Source organism: Rhinoderma darwinii, chromosome 3, assembly GCF_050947455.1.
Source record: "Rhinoderma darwinii isolate aRhiDar2 chromosome 3, aRhiDar2.hap1, whole genome shotgun sequence".
NCBI classification, from domain to species: Eukaryota; Metazoa; Chordata; class Amphibia; order Anura; family Rhinodermatidae; genus Rhinoderma; species Rhinoderma darwinii.
This window is the reverse complement of record NC_134689.1, coordinates 241488315-241502550: the sequence shown is the minus strand read 5'-3', so window position 1 is coordinate 241502550 and position 14236 is coordinate 241488315. Positions and strand designations below refer to the sequence as shown.

At 44.6% G+C, this 14236-nt stretch overlaps 2 non-coding genes across 2 annotated transcripts; one reads left to right on the top strand and one right to left on the bottom strand.

Annotated features, from left to right (window-relative positions):
• Positions 1-11: 11 nt before the first annotated feature.
• TRNAP-UGG (transfer RNA proline (anticodon UGG)) lies at positions 12-83 on the top strand. The gene has a single exon. It is a non-coding gene; the product is annotated as a tRNA-Pro (tRNA).
• Positions 84-210: 127 nt separating this feature from the next.
• TRNAP-UGG (transfer RNA proline (anticodon UGG)) lies at positions 211-282 on the bottom strand. The gene has a single exon. It is a non-coding gene; the product is annotated as a tRNA-Pro (tRNA).
• Positions 283-14236: the final 13954 nt, after the last annotated feature.

The window sequence follows — 14236 nt, the reverse complement described above, 5'->3', positions numbered from 1 at the left end:
TGCTTATGTGAGGCTCGTTGGTCTAGGGGTATGATTCTCGCTTTGGGTGCGAGAGGTCCCGGGTTCAAATCCCGGACGAGCCCTATTTTGTTGTTAAAGGAAAAATAAATACTATATCGTACTTCAGAAATCTTTTATGATATGAAAGCTAACAAAAAAAAAAATAATCTAAAACACAGAACTTGAAAATAACGAACATAGAAAAATATCGGGCTCGTCCGGGATTTGAACCCGGGACCTCTCGCACCCAAAGCGAGAATCATACCCCTAGACCAACGAGCCACTTATAGTTTACGTTATAACAGCAGAAGAAAACCTTACACATGATATAGTATTCTATGTAACCGCTGTAGTGAGGTTTCCGTTCCTCGCTTAATATAGACATAACACCAAGCTATGGAATGATAATTATAGCTTGCAGCAAATCCTACAAATAAATATATTGTGTAAATACGAGGCATTTTTGGAAAACGAGGCATAAAAAAACACCCCGTCAGAACAGAACGCCATATTTCCCATTGAAATCAATGAGCAGACGTTTGGAGACGTTCTGCTTCCGTTTTTTCAGCCGTTTTTTGGTATGTTTACAGCCCGAAAAACAACTGAAAACACTCTGTGTGAACATACCCTTACCCTTAGGGTATGTTCACACGAGGGCGTCCGTTACGGCTGAAATTACGGGGATGTTTCAGCCTGAAAACATCCCCGTAATTTCAGCCGTACCGGCATGTGCAGGCGCTTGAACGCCGCGTCCATTACGGGCGTAATTAGCACTGCTATTCATTGGAGTCAATGAATAACGGCTCTATTTACGGCCAAAGAAGTGACAGGTCACTTCTTTGACGCGGGCGTCTATTTACGCGCCGTCATTTGACAGCGGCGCGTAAATATACGCCTCGTGTGAACAGACAAACGTCTGCCCATTGCTTTCAATGGGCAGATGTTTGTCAGCGCTATTGAGGCGCTATTTTCGGGCGTAATTCGGGGCAAAAACGCCCGATTTACGTCCGTAAATAGGCCGTGTGAATATACCCTTAGGGTATGAACATACCCTTAGGCGCTATACCCTTAGGGTGTGAACATACCCTTAGGCGCTATTTTCGGGCGTAATTCGGGGCAAAAACGCCCGATTTACGTCCGTAAATAGGCCGTGTGAACATACCCTTAGGGTATGTTCACACGGCCTATTTACGGACGTAATTCGGGCGTTTTTGCCCCGAATTACGTCCGAAAATAGTGCCTCAATAGCGCTGACAAACATCTGCCCATTGAAAGCAATGGGCAGACGTTTGTCTGTTCACACGAGGCGTATATTTACGCGCCGCTGTCAAATGACGGCGCGTAAATAGACGCCCGCGTCAAAGAAGTGACCTGTCACTTCTTTGGCCGTAATTGGAGCCGTTATTCATTGACTCCAATGAATAGCAGCGCTAATTACGCCCGTAATTGACGCGGCGTTCAAGCGCCTGCACATGCCGTTATGGCTGAAATTACAGGGATGTTTTCAGGCTGAAACATCCCCGTAATTTCAGCCGTTACGGACGCCCTCGTGTGAACATACCCTTATGTTCACACTGCATGTAATGCATCATTGTGTCACTGTGTCCTGCTTTTATATTCTCTATGAATTATAAACTGACAATTATTTAACCGGTTAAGGACTAGGCTGTTTTACAGCTAAATGACCAGAGCAAATTTCACAATTTTGCTATGCGCTTCTTTAGATGACTATAACTCTGTAGGTGAATAAAGTTCATCTTTGAATATTACACTCTTTTTAAAGGACAGATAGGGCTTTGTTTTAGTGCCATTTGTCAGTATATATCATTTTTATTTTTTTCTCTAAAGTGGGCAAAATTGGAAAAAAATGCAAGAATTTAGCAATTGCGTCAGTTTATGCCAGCATTTTTCCCACACAGTATGGACCACGGACAAAATTAATCTCCTTTCAAATTCTTCCACTTCTCCCGTGCATGGGGATACCAAATATGTGTGCCTTATTCACTGTGCGGGCATGTGCCAGGGCTTGGCATAAAAGGAGGCTTTTTGGCCTTTTCGGTCCAGGAATTCTGCACTTGATTTTATAGCCGCATACTGTTTTCTGGGGGGTGTAATGCTGCTGAAACATTAGAAACACCCCATAAATCACTTCATTCACACAAGTAGACCCCACAAGGTTTCCTTCAAGGGGTTTATCATATTTTTAGACAGTCCAGTTTTCTTCTGAAAGTTTCTTGAATAAGATGGAACAAAAAAAAATCAGCTATTTTTTAGCAAATGCGTCAGTTTAGGCTAGTATTTTTCACACACGGTATAGACCACGGCCAAAATTAATCTCCTTTCACATTCTTCCACTTCTCCTGAGCACGGGGATACCAAATATGTGGGCCTTATTATCACATAGAGATGTAGGAGGGCGGAGGATAGTAGAAGATTATTTCACAAATCGCTTTTTTTCAAAGCTGGTTTTACAAAACTCAACAGAGTTTCTATAACACTTCCAAAATATCTGCTCTTGAAGCAGAAATCCCAAAATATTCATATAGGGGTATAATGGGAATTTATTTTTTGGGGTTTTCTAAAATAAGAAATTGCAGGTTTATGCAAATGGAGCTCTCCAGCAGATGAACTTTAGAGAATATGCAAACATGACATCCACCCCCCACCCACCCATTCCCTCCCTCACCCTTGGAGTAAAATCAGGGGAAAAATAAAAACGTAATGTAGGGCAAATATATTTTCAACGAATTAACTAAAATCGAATAATTCAGAACAGTGTGGTATTTTTTAAAACATGGCTCAATGCACAGGCCTGGTTGTGAGGGACATGAGGGACAGAAATATCGGGAATCTTTGCGGTGCCCGTCTTTTCTGCAGACGCGGCACTTTTTCTGGGGGTTGCTTCTGGTTGCTGTTGGGGGAATCCGACTGATGAAGTGTCTTTCAGTCAGTCGCGTGACATCCTCAGACTGGGGGCATTCTCGGGTGTCCTGAACATCAAATATGAGGCCTTCAATAATTTTCTCCTGGAAATCCAGGTATGTGTCTCTGCCTTTTTTTGTAGAGCACAAATGAATTGTGGATGGCCACCTGTAACAGATAAATGGCCACTTTTTTGTACCAGGTTTTTGTTTTTCGCTTTACTAAATAGGGCTGTAAAACCTGGTCGCTTAAATCCACCCCCCCCATGTACTTGTTATATTCGGACACGCTCACTGGTTTGTGCTTGTCCGATGTTGCCCCTCTTTCCCTCACTGCCACTCTTCCTGCGGTATGAATCGTGCTTAGCACATACACGTCTTTGCGATCCCTGTACTTGACCGCCAGCAATTCCTCAGACACATAAGCACAGGAGTCCCCATTTACCATGCGCTTCCCCACTAATTGCTGCGGAAAACCAATTCGGTTTTTGAGCATTGTACCACATGCCCCAGTCCTTGCAGCATGCAAATGCCTAAACAGGGGCACACTAGAATAAAAATTATCACAGTACAGGTGGTACCCCTTGTGAAGCAGATGCTGCATTATCTCCCACACAATCTTACTTCTGGTGGAAAAATCAGGGGGGCATCCAGGAACATTTATTGAGCTGTCCAGCCCTACATAAATCCTGAAGGCGGTGGTATATCCTGCCCCGCTTTCGCACAGTTTGTAGAGCTTAACGCCATATCTTGCCCTTTTGGAAGGTAGATATTGGCAAAAGCTAAGTCTTCCATGGAAGTTGAGGAGGGATTCGTCCACACTTACATTCTGCTCAGGGGTGTAGAGTTGCAGAAATAAATTATTCAGGGAATTTATTAGCGGTCTTATTTTGAACAACCGATCCCGGTTTGCATCGGTACTTGGGGGGGCCTGTGCGTTGTCGTTGAAGTGGAGGAACCTCATTATTGTCTCATAACGAGACCTGGGCATTACTGCAGAATACACTGGGGTGGCTTGGGCGGGTCTTGTTGACCAGTAAGACCTAATGGAGGGATTTTTGACAATACCCATATTTAGGGTGAGCCCCAAATTTTTTTTAAATTCCTGCAAATTGGTGGGCGTCCAATCTCTGGCATGGGTGGATGAAGGTTTCTGCCTTATATATTGCGTGGCATATAAATTTGTTTCGTGGACAATCTGATTTAGGATGTCGTCCGTTATAAATAAATGGAAGTAATCCATTTGGACAAAATTTGTATTGTCCACTGTTATGCCAGGAGTGGCAGTAAATCCGTGGATTCTAGGCCCAAAAGATGGGGCAGGTGCCCATACAAGAGCCTGGACTGGAGGGACCAGGCTGTCCCGTGCTACAGCGCTACTTGGCCCTGCGCTTTCATGTTCTGCAGTTTCAACTGCATCAGGGACAACGTCCCCTGAAGATGAACCTGAAGTGACGCTGTCATCGTCACTACCTAAAACAGGTTCCATCTCGGACGCCATCTCTGATGCGGTCTCCGACTCAGACCCCAGCATGGTGTATGCCTCCTCGGCGCTAAACAACTTCCTCGCCGTAACTAACACTAACACTAACTAAACAAATTTTTTTTAAATTTTTTTATAAAACACACAAACTAACTGCTATATATATCTACACTACCGCTAACAAAAAAATAAACCGCTATTGCTATATATATTATATATATGTGGATATATATAATTATATACTCCCTACCTGCCTATTCTAATAGAATAAAAGAAAGAAAGGTAGATAGATAGAAAAAAATATAGATGGATAGATAGATTGTATAGATAGATAGAAATCTATCTATACATAGAATGTTTTATAGTGTAACTGTATTTTTTGTGTAACTGTAACTGTATTCTTCTGGCAGCAATTCTCCCGAGTCTCTTCTTCTCCTCAAACTGAAACAATGTTTGAGAAGAAGAAAAGAGGCAGGAGATTTACTGCCAGAAAAGTCAAAATAAAACAAATGTGGTCGCTGTGATAGGTTTTCACAGCGACCACATGTTCAGGGACCATCAGATTGGTCCCTGATACTCTGCCCAGTGCCCAGAGCTGTTGGTAACAGCGTGGGCACAGGGCTGTGTGCACGCGATCGCGTGCACACTGTTTTCTATGCAGAAATGCATGTGATCGCTGTGATTGGTTGTCACACCGATCACATGTTCAGGGGCCAAAAGATTGACCCCTGACATTCTGCCCAGTGCCCATGGCTGTTAGCAACAGCCAGGGCATAGAGCTGTGTGCACGCGATCGCGCGTGCACAGTCTCTGAAGTGCCGCCGTAAATAGTCTATACGGCGGACTTCAGAGACCCTGACCGCTGGCCGTATAAATACGGCCAGCGGTCGGGAACCTGTTAATATGTTCAGCATATACGCTGTGAAAATTTCCCGATGTATACGCTGAACGTATAGCCCTAATTTATGCAACTATATGCCATACAGTTATATTTGTCGCTGATTGACTAAAAGAACCAGCCTAGGACGTGCCGCTTCTCAAGAGTCCTGAGAACGGCGCATCGATGTTCTGTTTTAGTGCGTGCGCACAACGGGACATCATAGCGGCGCAAGTGCAGTAACTAGATTTGAGGCACGGATGAAGCAGGGAAGGGTATCGGACAGTGGCGTAACTAAAGGGGGTCGCAGAGGTCGCAATTGCGACCAGGCCCCGAAGCCAGGGGGCCCGCAGCACCCCACACCACATCAATGAAAAGTTACTCTAGTAACTTGGGCCTATGTAATAAACTACACGGGCCCCCGTTACTATAGTAACTGACAGTACTTACTCTCCTCCTTCCGGAGCGCAGCGGCGGTCCTGACGTCACAGCGCTGTGCACAGCATCCCGACCCTGGGGATGGAGTCAGGACCTCCGCTGCGGCCGAAGAGGAGGGTTATGGTTTATTTAGACGAACGTGATATACGTCCGTGCAACGTGCGTGATTTTCACGCGCCTCGCACGGACCTATATTAGTCTATGGGGCAGTGCAGACTGTCCGTGAGTTTCACGCAGCGTGTGTCCGCTGCGTAAAACTCACGACATGTCCAATATTTGTCCGTTGTTCGCGCATCACGCACCCATTGAAGTCAATGGGTGCGTGAAAATCACGCGCAGTACACGGAAGGACTTCCATGTGACGCGCGTGATTCACGCAACTGCAGTAAAAAGTATGAATGAAAACAGAAAAGCACCACATGCTTTTCTGTTTACAAACATACAAACAGAGTGTCATAATGATGGCGGCTGCGTGAAAATCACGCAGCCGCGCATCACATGGTGATGACACACGGAGCTGCAATGTACCTTTTGCGCGCACAAAACGCACATGCTCGTGTAAATCCGGCCTAAGTTGAATACCACTGTCTGCTGCAGCTGATAGGTCAGGGTCCGACTCCCAGGACCCCCGGCCAATCAGCTGTTTTGAAGGGGGTGCAGTGCTCATACGAGCGCTACTTCCCCTTCATTCCGGTCACTTTCTCACACTGAATAGCCGAAACGGACGTGTCAGCGATTCACAGTGTGAGCAAGTAAGGCAAATGAATGGGAAGCACCGCTTGTACGAGCGCTGCACCCCCTTAAAACAGCTGATTGGTCGCGGGTTCCGGGAGTCGGACCCCGACCCATCAGCTATTGATGGCTTATCCTGAGGATAGGCCATCAATGTTAAGGGACTGGACAACCCCTTTTAAGCCTACCATGTGGTAGGCTTAGATACAGGGCCCCAGCAGACAGTAATCTTAGGCCTCATGCACACGGCCATGCCTGTAATCACGGCCCGTGATTGTGGGCACGGCCGACCGACGCATTTTCGTGCCATGCTCCCATACAAATTTGGAGCATGGCCCGTAAAAAACAAAAAGTAGGACATACTCCATAATTCCCGGCACGGTTCTACGGCACGGACACCCTTCCGTAGCGATACGGAAAGGTGTCCACGGCCAACAGAATCGGGTGGGTCCTTAATTGTGGACCGTATTGCGGTCCGCAATTACGGAGATTTTTCACGGTCGTGTGCATGGGGCCATATACTGTATAAGATTACAGTCTGCTGGATGATGTATCTAAGCCTAACTTAGGCTTAGATACAAGGTCCAAAAAACAGATACAAGGCCCAAGTGCATGTGTGATACTAAGCCTACCATATGTGTTAGGCTGTGTTCACATCAGCGTTGCTCTTCCGATGAGGGGTTCCGTCTGAGGTTTCTGTCGGGTAACCCCTCAATGGAACGGCAAACTGAAACCTCAGCTTCCGTTTCCTTACCATTGATCTCCTTGGTGACAGAAACATTGCTAAATGTTTCAGTTTGCCACCGTTGTGGCAGGGTTCCGTTGTTCTTTACACAACCAATAGCGCAGTCGACTGCGCTATTGATTCCGTCAAAACTAGAATATATGAATAAGAGGCCTCAAAATCCACTAGATGCTCCTTTGCTTCGGAGGCCGGTGCTTCAGTCCATTACCACACTAGGGCCCCATGTTGGATATTTCTAAAAACTCCAGAATCTGGGCAATAAATATTGATTTGCATTTCTCTGGTAAAACCTTCTATTTTAGAGAAAAAAAATGGAATAAAAAGGATTTTCTGCATAAAAAAAATTAAATATGTAAATTTCACCTCTACTTTGCTTTAAATTCCCGTGAAACACCTGAAGGGTTAAGAAACTTTCTAAATGCTGTTTTAAATACTTTGAGGGATCTAGTTTTTTAAATAGGGTGTTTTATGGGGGTTTATAATATATAGGCTCCTCAAAGACACTTCAGAACTGAACTGGTATCTGAAAAAAAAAAGGCTTTTGAAATTTACTTCAAAATGTGAGAAATTGTTGCTAAAGTTCTAAGCCTTGTAACATCCTAGAAAATAAAAGAATGTTCAAAAAATGATGCAAACATAAAGTACACATATGGGAAATGAAAACTAGTAACTATTTTGTGTGGAATTACTATCTGTCTTACAAGCAGATACATTTAAAATCAGAAAAATGCAATTTTTTCCAAATTTTCTCAAAATGTTGCTATTTTTCACAACTAAACACTGAATATATTGACCAAATTTTACCACTAACAAAGTCCAATGTCTCACGAGAAACCAGTCTTAGGCCGGATTCGCAAAAGGCACTTAACAGCTCCGTGAGTCATCACCATATGATGCGCGGCTGCGTGATTTTCGCGCAGCCGCCATCATTATGACACTCTGGTTGTATGTTTGTAAACAGAAAAGCACGTGGTGCTTTTCTGTTTTCATTTATACTTTTGACTGCTGTTGCGCGAATCACGCGCGTCCCACGGAAGTGCTTTCGTGTGGTGCGCGTAATTTTCACGCACCCATTGACTTCAATGGGTGCGTGATGAGCGAGAAATGCAGAAATATAGGACATGTCGTGAGTTTTACGCAGCAGACAACCGCTGCGTAAAAATCACGGACTGTCTGCACGGCCCCATAGACTAATATAGGTCAGTGCGATGCGCGTGAAAATCACGCGCATTGCATGGACGTAGATCATGTTCGTCTGAATAAGCCCTTAGGGTATGTTCACACGCTTAGCAAAATACGTCCGTAAAATACGGAGCTGTTTTGAGAAAATCAGCTTCTGAATTTGAGGCGTTTTGGAAGCATATTTGCGAGCGTTTTTCGGGTCGAGGCTTATTTTGGGGCGTAATTGCACGCGTAAATGAGCCATTTTTTGAGGCGTATTCCAGGCATTTAAAAAAACCAGCTCACTAGGGGCTGTACTTCTATGCCAGGTCTATAAAAACTCATTCCAAATTCAGCAACTTCCCTATTTTGGCTAAGCAGTGGTTGGTGAGTGATTTTTGTGTGAAAAATGAGTTCACCGAACTTAGAAGGGCCATCCCAGCAGGAAGAACATGTTGCGCAAAGTCGCATTAAAGTTCGCCGGCGGCATTGGTGGAAATTGTCCTCAATGTAATTCGACGGAGAAGAATTTGTGAGGTATATTTTGAAATTAATGGATTATGTTGTGAATGTTTTTAGAATGTATTTTATTGCACATTATAATGGACATTTGGTCACACTTGATGTATCACAGGAGCATGAAAGGCGCCGGAGGTATTGGGTGCACCCCATTAATCTGCTCAGGAATGAAAGGGGACACATTGGGCACTTTTACCAAGAATTAAGACGGTGAGTTGAAGCAAAAGTACATTGATGATACTTCTTCGCAATTTAATCTTTGCTAATGCACATATTGGGCTAATTTCTCAGGTAAGGTGTGTTGCATCAGCCTACAATTGTTGCTTCAGACAGTGTTTTTGATTCTAAAGACAAATGTGTAAGAAATGAAGCTTAAATTTGTTGGCTTACAACAGTGGTTATTCTCAACTACCTTATTTTTTGGTTAACCTATAATTTAGAAATGTCACGTGATTTTATCAATACATATTCTCTTTTCAAAATGTGGGTACATATGGTTCATTTTGTAAGCATTCATGTATGTATGCTATGTTATTCAATTTTGATTTTAATGTCCCTTTTTTAGACAAGCTTAGTTCTGTATATGTTACCTTTTGTGTCTCTGTATGTGTTATAATGTGTGTCTCTACAGGTACCCTGAGAAATTCTTTGAATTCTGTCACATGACAATCCCTGCATTTGACAGTCTGGAGGTGATTCTCGCCGTTCATCTAAGGGTATGTGCACACGATAACTGCATTTACGTCTGAAATTACGGAGCTGTTTTCAGGGGAAAACAGCTCCTGAATTTCAGATGTAAATACATGTACTGGCGTTATTCTCCGCATCTTTTACGGACTTAATTTGAGCTGTTCTTCATTGAAGTCAATGAAAAACGGCTCCACCCTACTACGGCATTTCTTGACTGTGGCCCGAACAGTTATTCCTAGACATTGGAAGTCTACTGTGCCGCCTTCTGTTGGCGAATGGGTGGTAGAGATGGATTCTTTATGTCGAATGGAATCTCTGGTGGCAGAAGACAGTGATCACTTTGGTAGAGTTCTTTCTCTGTGGAGTGCATGGTCGTCCTTCAAATCTGATCCACACTTTGCTAACTGGCTGGGCGGAACCCTCCCATAGTTGGGGTCCGTCATGCGCGGCCTGGTACTATAGTGGCTTCCGTCTGGGGAAAGGGAAAGCCTATTGTTCCTCCCCAGTCCCCACCTTAGGGTAGGACACAGGGAGTCTTTCCTGTGGTTCAGGCCCATTATCTCTGGGCTTCTACCTCTTGTCTTGGCCCTTCCTCCCTTCTCTTTTCCTCTCTTTCTTCCTTCCTTCCTTAAAGGGGTTGTCCAAGATACCAAAATGTTTTCAAAAACTGTGTCATACATTACCCCTTATACAGACAACCTAAATAAAGCATTATTTTTTTAAAAAATTCTACTTCGCACATTTCTGCTTTGAGTTTAGCACAGTTTGTTTACATGCAGTTCAGCTCTGGTTTGTTGATCTTTCCTTGTGATGAAACTTTTTTCCCGTGCACGCTCATTGCAGGCTGCAATGAGCGTGCACGTACCTTCCAAGAGTTCATGTGAGCTGTCCTTGCTCCTCCCCGCTGACCTCCTTCACTGGACTTGTCTCCTTGCTGACATTCTTGAAGGATGGTGAGCAAATGTTACCCCCCCATTATGTTTTTCACATTTATGTTTTCTTTCACTTTTCAGGTCTATAAACCTCTTCGTGTCTACCCTCACCCTCGTCCACCCTCTTCTATCTCATGTCTCTCCACTAAGGCTATGTTCACACTGAGTTTTTTTGCAGGAGGAATATCTGCCTTAAAATTCCATCTTGAAGTTAGCGGCAGATTTACCTCTCCCTGCACGTTGATTTTTGCGTCATTTTTCCAGGAGTTTTTTTGTGCGCTGTTTGCGGCTTTGTTTGCGTTTTTGTTTGCCGCTTTATTCGGGCCGTTTTTCGCTTCGTTTATCTTGGCGTTTTTTGCTTGTTTGTTTGCGTCTTTTTTTGCGATGTTTTTTGCTGTGTTTTCCGTTGCGTTTATCATAGCCTTTTTCGCGTTGTTTATAGTTTCTTTTTTTGCGTCGTTTGCGGCTATTTTTGTTGCGTCTTTCGTGGCGTTTTCCCAGTTGTTTTTCGCGGCGTTCTTTGCCTCTTTGTTTGCGGCTTTTTTTGCGTCTTTTTCCGCGATGTTTTTCGCAGCGTTTTCCGTGGCATTTATCGTAGCCTTTTTTTCCCGTCTTTTTTTGCGTCGTTTGCATTTTTCGTTGCGTCTTTCATGGCGTTTTTCCTGTCGTTTTTCGTGGCGTTCTTTGCCTCTTTTTTCGCGGCTTTATTTGCGATGTTTTTTGCGGCGTTTATCGTAGCCTTTTTGGCGTCGTTTTTGCGGCTTTTTTTGCTGCGTTTTTCACGTCGTTTTCCGTGGCGTTTTTCGCCCACGGCAATTGAGCGCCGCGGGCATAAAACAACGCGAAATACGCTTTTTCTGCCTCCCATTGAAGTCAATGGGAGGTCAGAGGCGTAAACGCCCGAAGATGGAGCATGTCGCTTCTTTTTCCCACGAGGCAGTTTTACTGCTCGCGGGAAAAAGACGCCGACGCCTCCCATTGAAATCAATGGTACGCATTTTCGGGCCGTTTTTGACGAGTTTTGCTACGCTGTTTCCGCTTAAAAAAAAACTCGGCAAAATACTCTGTGTGAACTTAGCCTAATGCTGCCTCCGTTATTGTACTTCATGTACCATTCCTCCTCCTCACATGCACTTTGTGCTGTGAGGAGGAGTAATTTTATTACATAGATGACACACTACCCCTCCCCCACCTGTACCTAGTGCTATTGTGCGTAGCGCTATTGTAACTTATCGGAGTAGTGGAATCCCACTATGGTCGGAGATTCCGCTCCTGCACGATTTGCTTGGACATAGACCTAGGCAGAGACATGAAGCAATCCGTTGTGGACCGGAATCATAGTTGCGCTGTCTACCTAAGGGTGGATTTACACGAACGCCATATACGTCCGTGCAACCCGCGTGTTTTTCACACGTGTGGCACGCACCTATGCAAGTCTATGGAGCAGTGCAGACTGTCATTGATTTTTGCGCAGCGTGATTCCGCTGCGTAAAACTCATCACATGTTCTATACTCCGGCGTTTTTCGCGCATCACGCACCCATTGAAGTCAATGGGTGCGTGAAAACCACGCATTGCCGCACGGAAGCACCTCTGTGCGAACTGGCTGTTTTGCACAACCGCTGTCAAAAGGATGAATGTAAACAGAAAAGCACGCGGTGCTTTTCTGTTTACAAACATCCAAATGGCGTCATAATGATGGCGGCTGCTCAAAAACCACGCATATGATGCTGCCTCACGGAGCAGGTAAGTGGCTTTTGCGCAGGCAAAATGCTGCATGTTTTGCCTGCGCAAAAACGCCACGTTCGTCTGAATCAGGCCTCCTACACATTTTTAGGCAAGTTAGTTCAGAAATTGATGAAAACTGCCTATCGTCCGCAGTGGTGCAGAAATTTCAGGCCGCAGCATGCACTGTCTGTTGCGGAGAACTGGAATGGCACAAAGTATTTCAGCCTTTGCAATGCAAAAACTGAAATCTGTGGCAAGTCCGCTGTATTTTCTGCAACGTCTGAATTACCTGTCAAATATGCAAATATTGGTGCAGATTCGTTGCGCAATTGCCCTAAATCTGCACCAACATTTGAAGCATAAAAACTCTGCCACGTCTGAACGTGCCCTAATAATAACAGCCAGCGCTGTGGCCACCACAGTATTAGCGATGGTCATCTACTGGATGTTACCCAGGTATGCTATTCCCAGTGCCCATGGTGGCGGAGGGTACCAGGGTCATAGTGATGGTTAGTGTTCGTCCAGCCCCGTCTTAAGCCTCATGCACACTTGCGTGTAAGATTGACGGCCGTGAGAAACGCGTATGAATCGGGTCAGTTTGTGTGCGTTCTGCATCAGTGTGCTTAGCAAGTGGCATGTGTTATTCACGCACTCAGAAAGGCCATTTTTTTGTTACAACAAATTGCAGCATAAATCACGCAGCAAACACGCTTGTTTGGTGCATGGTTTTCACGCATGCATTGACTTTAATGTGAGTGTAGGTGCATGATAACGCACCAATAGAGGACATGCAGTATGTTTCACGCTGCGGACTCTCGCTGTCTGAAAACGGCCCCATTGAAATAAATGGGTCGCGTGTGCTGTGCGTGGTTTCGACAATCAGCACACGGACGAGATTCACCCTGGTGTGAATGGGGCCTTAGGCACGATTTACACTAGCGTGAATCAAGTCTGTGTGCTGTGCTTTGAAAAAACGCACAACACACGCGACCCATTTATTTCAATGGGGCCGTTGACACATGCGTGACTTTTCATGTAGCGAGAGTCCGCTGCGTGAAACATACTGCATGTCCTCTATTGGTGCGTTATCATGCACCTACACTCATATTGAAGTCAATGCATGCGTGAAAACCACAAACAGCACACACGTGTTTGGTGCGTGATTTACACAGCAATTTGTTGTAAAAAAGAAGAAAAAAATGGGCTGGCTTTGTGAGTGCGTGAATAACACATGACAATCGAAAAGCACACTGATGCATAAGGGCGGATTTACACGAGCGTGTGCGTTTTGCACACACAAATACGGCGGCGTTTTGCGTGCGCAAAATGCACTTGACAGCTCCGTGTCATGTTCATACGGATGCGCAGCTGCGGTTTTCGCGCAGCCGCCATCATTAGGACACTCCATTTGGATGTTTGTAAACAGAAAAGCATGTGGTGCTTTTCTGTTTACATTCATTATTTTACTGCTGTTGCGCGAATCACGCTCGTCCCATGGAAGTGCTACCATGTGGTGCGCCTGATTTTCACGCACCTATTGACTTCAATGGGTGCGTAATGCTCGAAAAATGCAGAAATATAGAACATGTCGCGAGTTTTACGCAGCGGACTCACACTGCGTAAAATTCACGGACTGTCTGCACTGCCCTATAGACTAACATAGGTCCGTACGACCCGCGTGAATACCATGCGGGTTGCACGGACGTATAGCACAATCGTGTTAATCCACCCTAATGCAAACACACGGATGGGATTGATGCAAGTTTTTCACACACGGAAAATACACACGCTAGTGTGCATGAAGCCTTACTAATGGACGCTGTTAGACAGTGGCCATTAATAATGAACTAATAATACATTTTTAAATAAATGAGAAGGACATAGAAAAAATATTGTAATAAAATAAAATAACACACACAACACTGGTTAACAATTTTATTAAAAATAAAAAAGGTGTCATTGAAGTAGTCAAATGACGGCGCGTAAATAGACGCCCGCGCCAAAGAAGTGT